The sequence below is a fragment of the Puma concolor genome, chromosome E1, assembly GCF_028749965.1.
Source record: "Puma concolor isolate L17-30 chromosome E1, mPumCon1.1.hap2, whole genome shotgun sequence".
In the NCBI taxonomy this organism is placed as follows: Eukaryota; Metazoa; Chordata; class Mammalia; order Carnivora; family Felidae; genus Puma; species Puma concolor.
Window position 1 is genome coordinate 22,204,145 of NC_141680.1, and position 12,485 is coordinate 22,216,629.

Below are 12,485 nucleotides of genomic sequence, written 5' to 3' on the forward strand. Positions count from 1 at the left end.
ACAACATAGTGACTTGACAAGTCGATCCAATACAGCTGCCATCTGTCACCGTATTACAATGTCCTGCAACTTTCTGAGGATAATGCTTTTCTGTAGATCCTTCCAACTGCTATTGATAAATCCTACTAACTTGCTTGTCTCCTGCCATTGGCAGGAGCTTCCCAGCCATACTCCCATAACCTGCCTCCTTTGTCTCCATGGCTGGTCCAGTTACCAACCTCTCGCTGCCGTTAGAAAGAATCCTGGACTTGGAATCTCCACTTCCAGATGGCAGCACGGGTGGGGGGCGGTCTGTGACCCCCCGCCCCAGCAAGACAAGCCATTCTGGTGAAAACGATTTCAAAAAGCACAACTATCTAAATTCTCTGGAAATGGTCCCCAGGGCACCTATGGCACAGGAACAAACATTTATTCAAGAACATCTACTGAAACGCAGTAAGAAACAGACTGAGTCACAAACGGTTTCCTATCTCCAGCCCCCAGCTCAGCCTGACAGAAGCTCCACTCTGGTCAGGAGTGACTATGAAGATGACGCTCCCTCTCCCTTCCAGTCCCCATCAAGGATTATCATATGTCACCTTATTAGGAGGGACGTGCCACTGGTCTTACTCCTCCCCTCCAACTCCAAACCAAAGAGCCAAAATTTCTGATGTGTGCAGAGGAGAGGTTGAGATTCCTTCCTCTACACGGCCATCACTCACAGGATGGAGACTCAGCCCCAGGTGCAGCAGGTGGAGGGAACTGGGCCCCCCGTTATCCTAGCCCCAGCTCACTCCCAGGGCAGGTTTCACACTGGGAAAGTCAAGCCAAGGAGACAGAGGCTGCCACCGTACCCAGAGACCAAAGTGGTGGCTCAGAGATTTTTCTCAGAGGCAGAGGGAGAGAGAATCCATAATAAGAGAGCTGAAGCTCTCTTCAGAGAACCTCACTTTATCTGAAACAGCATGGGAAAGTTCAAGCCTGAAGGTGCACTTGAAAACAATAATTTCTCTTGGGGCACCTGGGTGGTTAAGCAGCCGACTTCGGCTCAGGTCACGATCTCACAGTTCGTGAGTTCAAGCCCCTAGTCAGGCTCTGTGCCGATAGCTAGGAGCCTGGAGCCTGCTTCAGATTCTGTGTCTCCCCCTCTCTGTCTTTGTCCCTCCCCTGCTTGCACTCTCTCTCTGTCTCTCTCTCAAAATAAAAGCAAACATTTAAAAAAAAAAAAAAAAAGGAAAACAGGGGTGGCTCAGTCGGTTAAGTGTCTGATTCTTGATCTTGGCTCAGGTCATGATCTCATGGTTGGTGGGTTTGAGCCCCACATCAGGCTCCATGCTAACAGCACAGAGCCTTCTTGGGATTCTCTCTCTCCACCTCTCTCTTTCTGCTCCTCCCCTGCTCATGCTCCCTCTCAAAATATATAAATCAACATTAAAAAATTTTTTTTAAAGAAAACAGTAGCTTTTCTTAATTAAAAACAACATGCTTAACCACGTACTAAGTAGTTCGCCAGAGAGCACTAGGTAAAGAGAGAGCTAAGGAGATTCCACCTGGGGTCAAAATATACCATAAGAACTAGTTTCAGAAACTACTTTGGCACTAATTTAATTGGCTCAGACTGCCAAACAATTCAGGTTTTTCATAGTGTGATGGGCAAAAAAGTGGTCTGAGCAATTTCTGTACCTCAGGATGTTGTTGAAAATTAAGAAAGCAGCCAGTAATTACAGCGGTAATTAGTGGAGCCTAAAGGCTAGTTATGATGCCAAATACCTTAACAGACAGGCAGGTAAGGAGGTGGTCAAAGAGAGCTCTGTGCAAACTACTGTCACTATTAGCTGAGGGTGACTGTGCATACACCCAAGGCAGTGCTCTCTGAGAGTATCACCAAACACTCCACACCTCAGGGAAAAGAGAATTCATTAAAACAGCAAGCCAAGTGGCAAAACAATAAATAATAAAACCACAACAAAAATAAACCCTGGAGAGGCGAGATGAATCAGTATCCAGAGCTGCTACAATATATTACCTAAAATGCCTGGTTTTCAACACAAAATTGCAAGTCACGCAAAGACGCTGGCAAGTGTGACCCATATGCAGGAGAAAAACAACAGACACTGTGAAAGGTGTGAAAGGGATATTCAAGGAGCAGAAAGAAAAAAAAAATCTGTCAATCAAGAATCTTTTATATCCAGCAAAACTATCTTTCAAAATGAACGTGAAACATCTTGCCGCACTGTGCCTGGTCCTGGGGCTCCTTTGTCCACACATACCCGGCTCCCTTCGCTTCTGGATCGAACAAGGATTGTGCTGCTCCCTGCTCCCACTGTTGCTGTCAGGATGTGTTATCTTTCTCCGATTCTCCCTAAATTCTGTTTTTCTCCCTGTGGACCCCATAGAATGTGAGATTTGGAAAGTTCCTGAGAAGCATTTGGGCCAATCCCTCACCTAAAGATGAAGAAAGTGAAACCTAGGGAGGAAGTGACTTCTCTTAAGCCACTGGCCTAGAGAGTGGAAGAGCCTGGACCAAGCCCCTGCAGTCCCTGAAGCCAGCCTCTGACAGGTGGGCCTCGCTTCAACCCTCTCCTCTGACATCTTCCCCATGTCTGCAGGTCACTTTGACATCAGTGAAAGAAGACAATGCTTCCTGAGTGTGTCATATGAGCCAGTGATTCTGTGTTCTCATATGACCCTCAACAACCATTAGGGGAAGATACCACTGTCATTCCCCTTTCACAGATGAGGAAGTAGGAGCCCAATAAGGTTAAGCGACTTGCCAGAGTGCACACACCCTGACTGCAGTAGAGCTAGGTTTGAACCCACTCAGTCTCTCTGCAAAACCCACCCTTTTGACTGCCAAGCTCCTGGGGTAGCTCCTCTCATCTCTCACCCCTGTAGCCATTGTCCTCCTAGCCCCAGTGGCCTCATGCCTGCCTCACGATAGCCTCCCCCCTAGTACCCATCTTGAGCTTCTTCCTTTCAAATGTCCCCACCCACCATGTCTGGAGCTCTGGAACCTCTGCCCCAAACTCCTATCTTTTGCTTTTCCTCCTTCCATGTGGGGGACCTGGCCTGCATCCCAAGCAGTTCATGGGACTCTTTCGGCCTCATCCTGAGCCTCTGTAAGAGGGGACACAGCACAGGTGCTACCTCACAGCACTGGTAGGAGGATGAGGATGCTGATAAAGAAAAGGAGCTCATCTTGCAAAGCGGAACTTCCTGAGATAACGGGGACACGACAAAACAAAACAACAGCTGGGACCCCAAATCATTAACTCACCTGTGAGGGGGAGGTTGACAAGACGCTGGTCTCTGCATCCCCATCCCCACAGGTAACATGAAACAGGAGGGGCCGTACCCTATGGTCCCTTCCAGCTCCCACCCTCTGGGTCACGTGAGAAATGAAGCTGCCTTGTAATTTGCAGGCTGCCTTGGGGCTCCAGCACTCTAGGATGATGAATGGAAGGCTTTATTATGTCCTTTTCTTACTCCGCGTGCCTCTTAAGTGATTAGTGTAATGCTTGGTACACAATAGACTTTTAATTAATATTTGTGGAATGCATAAATGCATGAACCAAGGAAGGGCTCCAGCAGGAAGGGACCGGAGCCCTGTGTGACAACAGTGCCCGTTGGCACATCCCTCCATTCCCCTGTCACAAGGGAAACAAGGCACTGGCAGCTGCAGTGCGAGGGCCCAGGGCCGAGAGGGGATGCTTGGCACAGGCTTTATGCCCCCGGATGCCCCCTCCAGACGTGAGGAAAGGAAGTTGGCATCCCTCAGCATCTTCGCTTTTTTTTGTCTCCTAAGCAGGTGAGCTTAGGGGATGTAGCTAGGTGACCCCGGAGAGAGAGCCCCATGTTGTGGTTGGGGCTGCAAGTGAAAGGCCTCCCTTTGGAAGTCTGTGAGCAGGAAGGTGGTGATTCTCCCTCCTGGGGATGCCTTTCTTCCCGGCTCCCATCCCTGGTTCTGCTTCCCCCATCACCCCTGCCCCCCAGGAGCACAGGGCCCCTCTCTTTCTCCAGGTCACTCATCCCTGCTTGGCCCAGCCCACTGCCTCTACTGGGAGGAAGGAGGGACATTCTCCCCATGGACCACAGAACAGTGCAGGTGGGGGCTCATCGGATGGTGGGCGAGGGGCATGTTGATAGCCAAGCTCCACCCTTCCTCCCCATACCGTGAGCCTCAAAGTCTTTAACCTGGGTCCCCATAGTGAAGTGAACCTTTTGAATGGCCCAAACCGTAGCAGCAACCCCCATGCACAGATCTGGAGCTGGCCTTGACCACACTCAATGCTTCTCTCCTCATCTCCAGGGCTCCCTGCCACACCACCTATGGTCCCCACCAGATTGTGGCTACCTGAGGGAGGCGACGATGGCTGGCATCTCTTTGCAGTGTGCCAGGGCTTAACACAGTGCCCGCTCCCCAGCAGGAAGCCAGAGGTCAGTGTCACTGTCCTGTGAACCCTGCCCGGCTTTCTCCAGCCCGGCCTCCTAGGCTCAGGCTGCCCTGATTTCTGAGCCAATCCCACTCCAGTGTGGCCTGTGGCAGGTGCAGGATTTGGGGCCCAGCTTTGTGATCCTAGAAATCTGCCAACTTGAGAGCTTACATAGGTGAGCCTTGGGAACACCAGGTGCCATCCTCATGCCAAGCCCGCCCCCTCCCCACCCCTGCTTCCCCACTGGGCTGGACTTAATGCCCCCCCCCCCCACCTCAGTTAGGGACCAGCTTTGGTCACCTGCCTGTCTCTTTGATCTAAGCACCCCTTCCCAGTTTACCATTCATTCTCTCACTCTTTCTTTCAACCCCAGCTTTCTGATACATGTTCTGTGCCAGGAGGAGGGAACGAGGTTGTGATGTGTGGGTCCGCACAGTTCCTGAGGCTCAAGGAAGTCAAATGAGAAGCAGTCAGAGGTGATGGAGTCAGGAGACCCAGAGGGCCCTTGTCTCGCTTAGCCGAGAGCTCCCCGGACACCAGGGAACCCCTTCCTCTCTCCTGAACTTTGGCTCATCCCCCTTAAACGAGCAGTTGCAAGGACTAGAGATAGTGGTTCTTAAAACTTAAGAGTCTGATGAAAACAGGACTGCTTCCAAAAAAACCAGATGTATTCAGAGATGACATTTTGCAAAATGTATGAAAAGCACTTAGCTGACCCTGGAACCAGGACTGGGATGGTCTCAGGGATTTCCAAGCCCTTCAGTGACTTAGAGCCCAGAGCCATACAGTTGATAACTCCAGCACCCGTACGGAGTGCGCCCACTCAGACGTCAGGCTCGTGTTTGTCTCTGTTCTTAATTTTTTTGTTTGCTTCATTTTGACCTGAAACCATGGTGACATCAGGCATTTTTTGACTGGGTCCCGGCCGCACAGCAGAACAGATGCGTGATTTCTGGTCTTCGGGACAGGCATCCTCCTTTCCAACCACACTGAGCAAGCAACAAGCTCCTGGCAGCCAGAAGGGGGTGGGAGTGGGGGCTGATTCATCTTCCTAATAAAACCCATCCATCCAGTTTCTAGAGAAAACAGATTGGAGATCTCCCCAGAGCTAGACGTGGGGAAATAAAGTAATAACGTTATCAGTCTTCACAGAGCTATTTAAATACAGATTGGGTTGCTGGGGAGATAAAAGGGAGCCCCTTTTGTTATGAAAATGAAGGGAAGTAGGAGGGTTGAGTTTCTGTTTTGATATGCTAATAAGCGTGATCACCTCCTGGGTGGGGACCGCTGGGGAGGCTGTGTTGCCCAGCATATTTATTTGTGCAGTTTAATTTAACAGCTAGGCTACAACAGGGCTGCAATCGGGATTGTGTAAAGATAATTACAGCCCCATTATTAATCAGACGCCTGCGGGAAGCAGCTTGCTGGCTTGCTGCTGCCCGGGCGGCGCACGAATCTGCAAGCCGGCCTCGACACAGCACCATTGTGGTCTCATTCTGCCATCTAGTGGCCACTTCAGGAATTGCCTGGGGGGGAAACGGAGTTCAAAAAAAAACAAAAACACAAAAAAACAAAAACCGAAATATTTTGGTTTCTTTTCAAATAGTGCCAGCCACCTCCTAGAAGGAAAAGAAACTGCTGCCATTTCTGAAAAAGTAAGATACAGCCTAGCCTTTTGGAAATCGGGCAGCCAGTCTTCTCTTTTTAGTGATGATGCTGAATCAGATCTGAAAGCGTAACTTGCTCAAGGACACGGTTTTGGGCTGGGATTAGTATTTTTAATTTCAAATCCATTGATTTTCCTAAAATGCCAGTGTATAGAAACACAAATATTTCTCCAACCCTTCATGTTTTCCGTTTTTCCAATGCATGCATGAATGAACGAACGATTCAGTTCCTTTCATTTCTGTACAGGCAGGAAGGAGGGACTCACCCTCTTCCTGCCTTTCCTCATCTGCCCTATCTATTCTTGTTTTGTTTTGTTTTTATTTTTTTTTAATTATTACTTTTTATTTATTTTTTTTTTATTATTTATTTTTGAGAGAGAGAGAGAGAGAGATCACAGGGGAGGGACAGAGAGAGGGAGACACAGAATCCAAAGCAGGTTCCAGGCTCTGTCTGAACTGTCAGTACAGCCTGATGCGGGGCTTGAACTCATGAACAGGGAGATCATGACCTAAGCTGAAGTCAGTCACTTAACCTATTGAGCCACCCAGGTGTCCCTGCCCTTGTTTTTTCTTACGCAGCTTGTATGAAACTCTTCCTGTCCATCCTTCCCCTCTTCCTCTTGCTTACCAGCATCCGTCCGTCCTTCCCAGCCCATTCTCAGACTAGGTGGAGGGTCAGATATGGAGAGAGAGGGGGCTCTTTGTAAATTCACCAGGTGAAGGTTCCCAGCAACTGAGCTCTGGACATTCCCATAAAGTCACAGGCATGCCCCAAAGTCACCCAGGTAGAAGCAGGCCAGGTCTGGTCACTACATCCCCTGGGAGGCCACCGCCTCCCTGAGGAGCTGAGTTCCTGAGGAGCTCCTGGGGACAGCTGACTGTGGACGCATCTGTGTCCCCAGCTGGAACGCTGTTCTGAATAGAACTTGTTTGTGTGACATGTCATGCATTTCTGCTCAGAGTTGCACGCACACAATCACGAGGGCCTTAGCTGGTTTGCGCTCCGTATCTGGCCTCGGGATCAGAACTGGCCCTTCTGTTCCTGACCCCAAGAGGGTTCATGGTCCTCACATTCCTCCTGGAGCCAGACCAGGCTGGCCCCCTGGGATGGATCCGGGAGGGGAGAGGAATGAACAAACGCCCAGGCTCCTCAGATTGTGAGATACGACGAGAAAAAAAACCCAGTTTGCTCAGGACTGCACGTAGGTCCACTGAATGATGCACCACGGATCACACACGGGTAGTATACATATTGCCCTGGTGGGAATAGTTAGTTGGAAGCCTCACCTGAGGGGAAGATGCTCTGCTCAGGACCCTCAGTGGGGACTCGAACCAGTTGTTCACCACGGGCCTTCCCCAGCCAGAAGGTTGGATGTTGCGAGAACCCGATTTGATGTACTAACCCTTCTTTGTTCTTCTCTGTACTTCTCCCCCTCTTTATGTGTACTCTGACTGTTTAATTCTGTGAAGCCCCTCTCCCTTGTCATTGATAAAACTTTCCTCCACGAAACAGAGCGTGCCGCTCTCAGGAATTACTATTTTTCAGAACAAACACAAGCTCTGGAAGGGTGGCCGCTGGGTCTAATTGCCATTGGCATTCTTTATCGGAAGGAGTCCAGCATCTAAGGCAGGGGGTTTGGAATATCAGATAAAGAGCAGATACAGCTAAACAATAGCCCCCAAAGCACATTGGCCCTAATCCCTGAAGTTTGCGAATGTTACTTTATATGATAACACGGACTTTGCCAGTAGGATTAGATTAAGGATTTTAGGGATAAGACTACTCTGGATTTTCCAGGGGGTTGGGGGGCACTGTCATAAACAGTGTCCTCGTAAGAGGAAGGCACAGGGAGCGTGGACCACAGAAGAGGAGGAACGGATGAAAAGAAGAGATGACGGTGATGGAGGCACAAGCCAAGCAATGCTGGGGACCACCAGCAGCCAGAAAAGGCCGCGAACACATTCTCCCCAGAACCTCTCCGGGAGAGCAGTGTCCTTGGTCTCATGTTGGTTGCAGCCCAGTGAAACCCACGTCAGACTTCTGACTTCCGGAACTACAAGAGCGTAAACTTGTGTTGTATTGAGCCACTCGGTTTGCGGTAATTTGTTACAGCAGCAGCAGGAAGCTAATACGGTATCTTGCACTGGGGACAGTTTCTGCCTCATTCTGGGTCTTTCTGGGTATTTCTCTGGGCTGCCACCTCGGCTTAGTGCGCAGATTTGGTCTGGTGAAGTTCCTAGCCAGAAGAGTCCCCTGTGGCCAGGGCGAGGGGGTGCCCTTCCCAGCCGGGGCAGGGAGGGGGTGCCCAGAAACCTCTCCTGGGTGCAGGTGCAAGAAAGTAAACCCCAGCTCCTGTGCAGGGAGTTCACACGCACGGCAGGACAGGGGAGGGCACGTTTTGGCTACGGCTGGCAAAAGGGGAGTTTGAGCTCTGGTCTGACATAGATTCCCCCCTCCCCAGTCTATGTGTGGGGACTCATCCCCAAGCTCTTAACCTTAAAGCCACCAGCACAACCACTTTCTAGTGACAAGGGGCATTTGTTAGACAATCCTACAGAAAGGACTCGTCATCTGAAGGACTGGTTCCTGAAGTCCCACTGCTGTATCTGCCAGCAGCTGTCTGTGGGTCGGTTAGAAGTCTACCTCATGTTTATCGGTCAAGTGTGTTCAGATTGCCCCAGGCAGATTGCTAGGGTGTGGTTGTTCAATTAAAAGGGGAATAGAAAGCAGAGTCGCCCATTGGCTGGACTGAGCATTCACCACGTGCTAAGTAAGATCAGAGCAGATCTTTCTTTCTTTTTCTTTCTTCCTCTTTCCTTCCTTCCTTCCTTCCTTCCTTCCTTCCTTCCTTCTTTCTTTCTTTCTCTCTCTCTCTTTCTTTCTTCCTTTGTTCCTTTTAATTTTTTTAACGTTTATTTTTGAGAGAGAGACAGCGCAAGCAGGGGAGGGGCAGAGAGAAAGGCACAGAGTCTGAAGCAGACTCTAGGCTCTGAGCTGTCAGCACAGAGGCAGATGCGGGGCTTCAACTCACGAACCGCAAGATTACCACCTGAGCCCAAGTCAAACACTTAACTGACTGAGCCATGCAGGCATTCCCCACCCCGCACCCTTTTTTTTTTTTTTTTTTTGGAAAGGGAGAGACAGGGCATGTGAGCAGAGCAGGGATAGAGGAGAGAGAGAGAGAGAGAGAGAGAGAGAGAGAGAGAGAGAGAGAGAATCTCAAGTAGGCTCCACACTCAGCAGAGAGCCCAACGCTGAGCTCGATCCCACAACCCTGGGATCATGACCTGGGCTGAAACCAAGAATCAGAGCTCAACCAACCGAGCCACCCAGGTGTCCCCGGAAGGTGAGGCCCAACACCTTCCCACTGTGCCTTTTCATTCTGGCACACTTAGGTGCACATCCCATCAAGCAACATTTCTTCATTAATGGCTGCCCCCCCACCCCCATTCTCCCACAAACTCCCTGAGAGCTGAGACGAATTTTCCTTTCAAGATCATCCAAACCTAGCACCGATCTGGTAGATGTCATCACTCAACAAAGGGCGCTGAGTGACTGACTACAGCATTCATTCTCCCAGCGATATCCATTGAAAGGTACAATTCTTCTCTAAAACCCGGCTTCTGTTCATCAGAAGCCTCTGAGAGGCCCCACTAGTCCTGAAGACACACGCTGCAGACTCTTGGGCTGGGCTCCAGGAGGGTCAGTGCTCAGGGAGCTGCTGTGTGATTCTCTCAGTGACCCTGGATCCTCCCGTCCCTGTCCTTCCTGGGCCCAAGGAGAACCAGGAATCAGAGTCTGATGGATTCATTTCCTGGGGCCGCACATTATCCTAGTGCTAACAGTGGACAAAGTGAAGACACTTTCCTCCTTGGGACCTTCTCGTGTCCCTCTTGTGTCCTCCAGCTGGAGTGACAGCAGCTAGCTTCCCTCCCTGGCTGGCATCAGCCTCCTGTTCTTTCTCTCCCATTCTCCCCCTGCAGTTTGTACCCTGTGGCCTTGATCACTGTGGGGCGTATAGGAGCTTGATGGGGGAGGGGAGCTCCTTTCTGTTTAAACCCACATAGGTTTTCGCTGGTCCCCCAACAAATAAAGTTCTTAGGCCCCTTACCCCACGTTTCTAGAAGGCCGCACATACAACACACAGCTCAAAAATAAATGTGGTGAAATGCTCCTCTGTAGTCTGCCCTCCAGATCCACTGATCAGCACCTACATAGAACTACCTGGAACCCTAAGCATCTGTTTTGTGATTGACAGTGTCTGGTCCCCGGACACACTCCTGTCCATCTCTCGCCCCGTGGCCTCCGAACCAAAGGAAGCTGTGTTGGAATAAGAGGCAGGCGTGCGCTGCTGTGTGGCCATGCATATAGAGACCGTGGAGGGTATGAACTGCAGAAGCCTCTGGGTTAGCAAAAAGGGAAAGCCGTGAACTTTTCAAATCCCTCTTCTCAGACGGTAGGGTAACAGTTGATTCCTGCTTAAAGAGAAGGTCCAAGCTATTGTTTCTTTTGTTGTCATGTGTCGTTCTGGCAGAACTCATGACTTGGTGAGGTGTTTACAAAATCACAAACGTGAGATCGTGTCGCACTAAGAAATAACTTTATTCTGAAATGTGTGTGGATAGTGTGTATGTGTGTGTCTATATAAGCAGGAGTCAGTGACAATCATAACATAAGTGATAGTATACTGGGGTTCGGAACAGAACCCATAAGATATTAGGGGTTTATAGAAGAGGAGATTTATAATAGGGTTTGGCTCATGCAACTATGGAGGCCAAGAGGTCCCAGAGTCTACAAGCAGAAGAGGAAAGCCAGTGGTGGTGTCCAAGGCAGGAGAAGACGGACGCCCTAGATCAAGCAAAGGGAGAAAATTCACCCTCCCTCTGGCTTTTTGTTCGATTCAACCCGTCAACAGGTTGGACAATGTCCACCTGCATCAGTGACAGCCTCTTTCTTCACTCAGTTGACTGATCCAAATGCTAATCTCTTCCGGAACACCCACACAGTCACACCCAGAAATCACGTGTACCAGCTCTCGGGCCATCAAGTTGACACATACAATTAACCATCACAGATAGTAATTTTTGGTGACACTTACATATTTAATAATATCTTTTGAGGGGCGCCTGGGTGGCGCAGTCGGTTAAGCGTCCGACTTCAGCTCAGGTCACGATCTCGTGGTCCGTGAGTTCGAGCCCCGCGTCGGGCTCTGGGCTGATGGCTCAGAGCCTGGAGCCTGTTTCCGATTCTGTGTCTCCCTCTCTCTCTGCCCCTCCCCCGTTCATGCTCTGTCTCTCTCTGTCCCAAAAATAAATAAAAAAACGTTGAAAAAAAAATAATATCTTTTGAGACAATGACCTATCACACATGGCCCCTTTGCAGTGTCTGAACACAATAGGTAAAATTCATGGTCTTCTTCTGAAACTAAGAATTATTTTCATTAATGTGTTTATCGACAATTCTAGTTGCTACTGTCTCAGCAGAGCAATCTGTCCAAACTGGAATTAATAATGATAATAAGAGAGTAAGAATTACAAATACTCAAAGTCATCTGATTTGCTATGACTGCCAATAAAACACGTCTTAGGTGAATATATTGACTATTAGAAGGCAATTAGTGCCTTTGCTGAAATGAAAGCAAGAAAAATAAATTTTATGTAATAAATGTATGATATTTATAAGTAATGCATGTTTTTATTTTATTACTCCTCTGAATCTCACTGTATCGCCAACATAACAGCCACACGTGAGCAATAAAAATTGAATGTAGTCATCTTTGATATTTGCCTTCAGTCATATACAAACCACAGCCAGATTGTATGTATATATAAAGCAAGATGTGTGTATAAAATTATATGTGTGTGTGTGTGTATATAAATATATATATATATACACACACATACACACCACATAGATGCATATATATGTGTGGCAAGACTTTATATATAAACATTATATATTTTCACGTGTAAAACTCTAAATGTATACATTTTATACACACATGTAGCTTTATATAGATAGATAGATAGATAGATAGATAGATATAGATATAGATATACCTGTATCTAGAAAGATAGGTATGATAGAAATTTATAAAGATATATTCTTCAAGGCAAGAGGACAGAACATATTTTATTTATTTGGGGAAGGACTTGATTTTTGCCCCTTGAATATTTAAATTTAAGGTCCACCAGCCTCCATTTGCTTTCGTGCTTGAGTCCCCCAAATTTAAGAGTGGGTCTGCCCCCCGCACCTGACTTTTCAACAAACCTCTGAAGTACAATACGTGTAGCAGCCTCTTGTTCACAAGAGGAGGTTCCTCCTAAAACATGTGGTTAGCGGGCTGGTCTTGTACTCTGTGGCAGAACTTTCCGGCTGACGCAGCATACAGAAATCGCTTTTACA

General features: G+C 48.6%; 1 protein-coding gene across 1 annotated transcript in view; it reads right to left on the reverse strand.

The window, feature by feature from the left end:
- The window catches only part of ASIC2 (acid sensing ion channel subunit 2), a 1,013,600-nt gene that overhangs the window by 666,976 nt on the left and 334,139 nt on the right, over window positions 1-12,485 (reverse strand). The window lies entirely within an intron of this gene.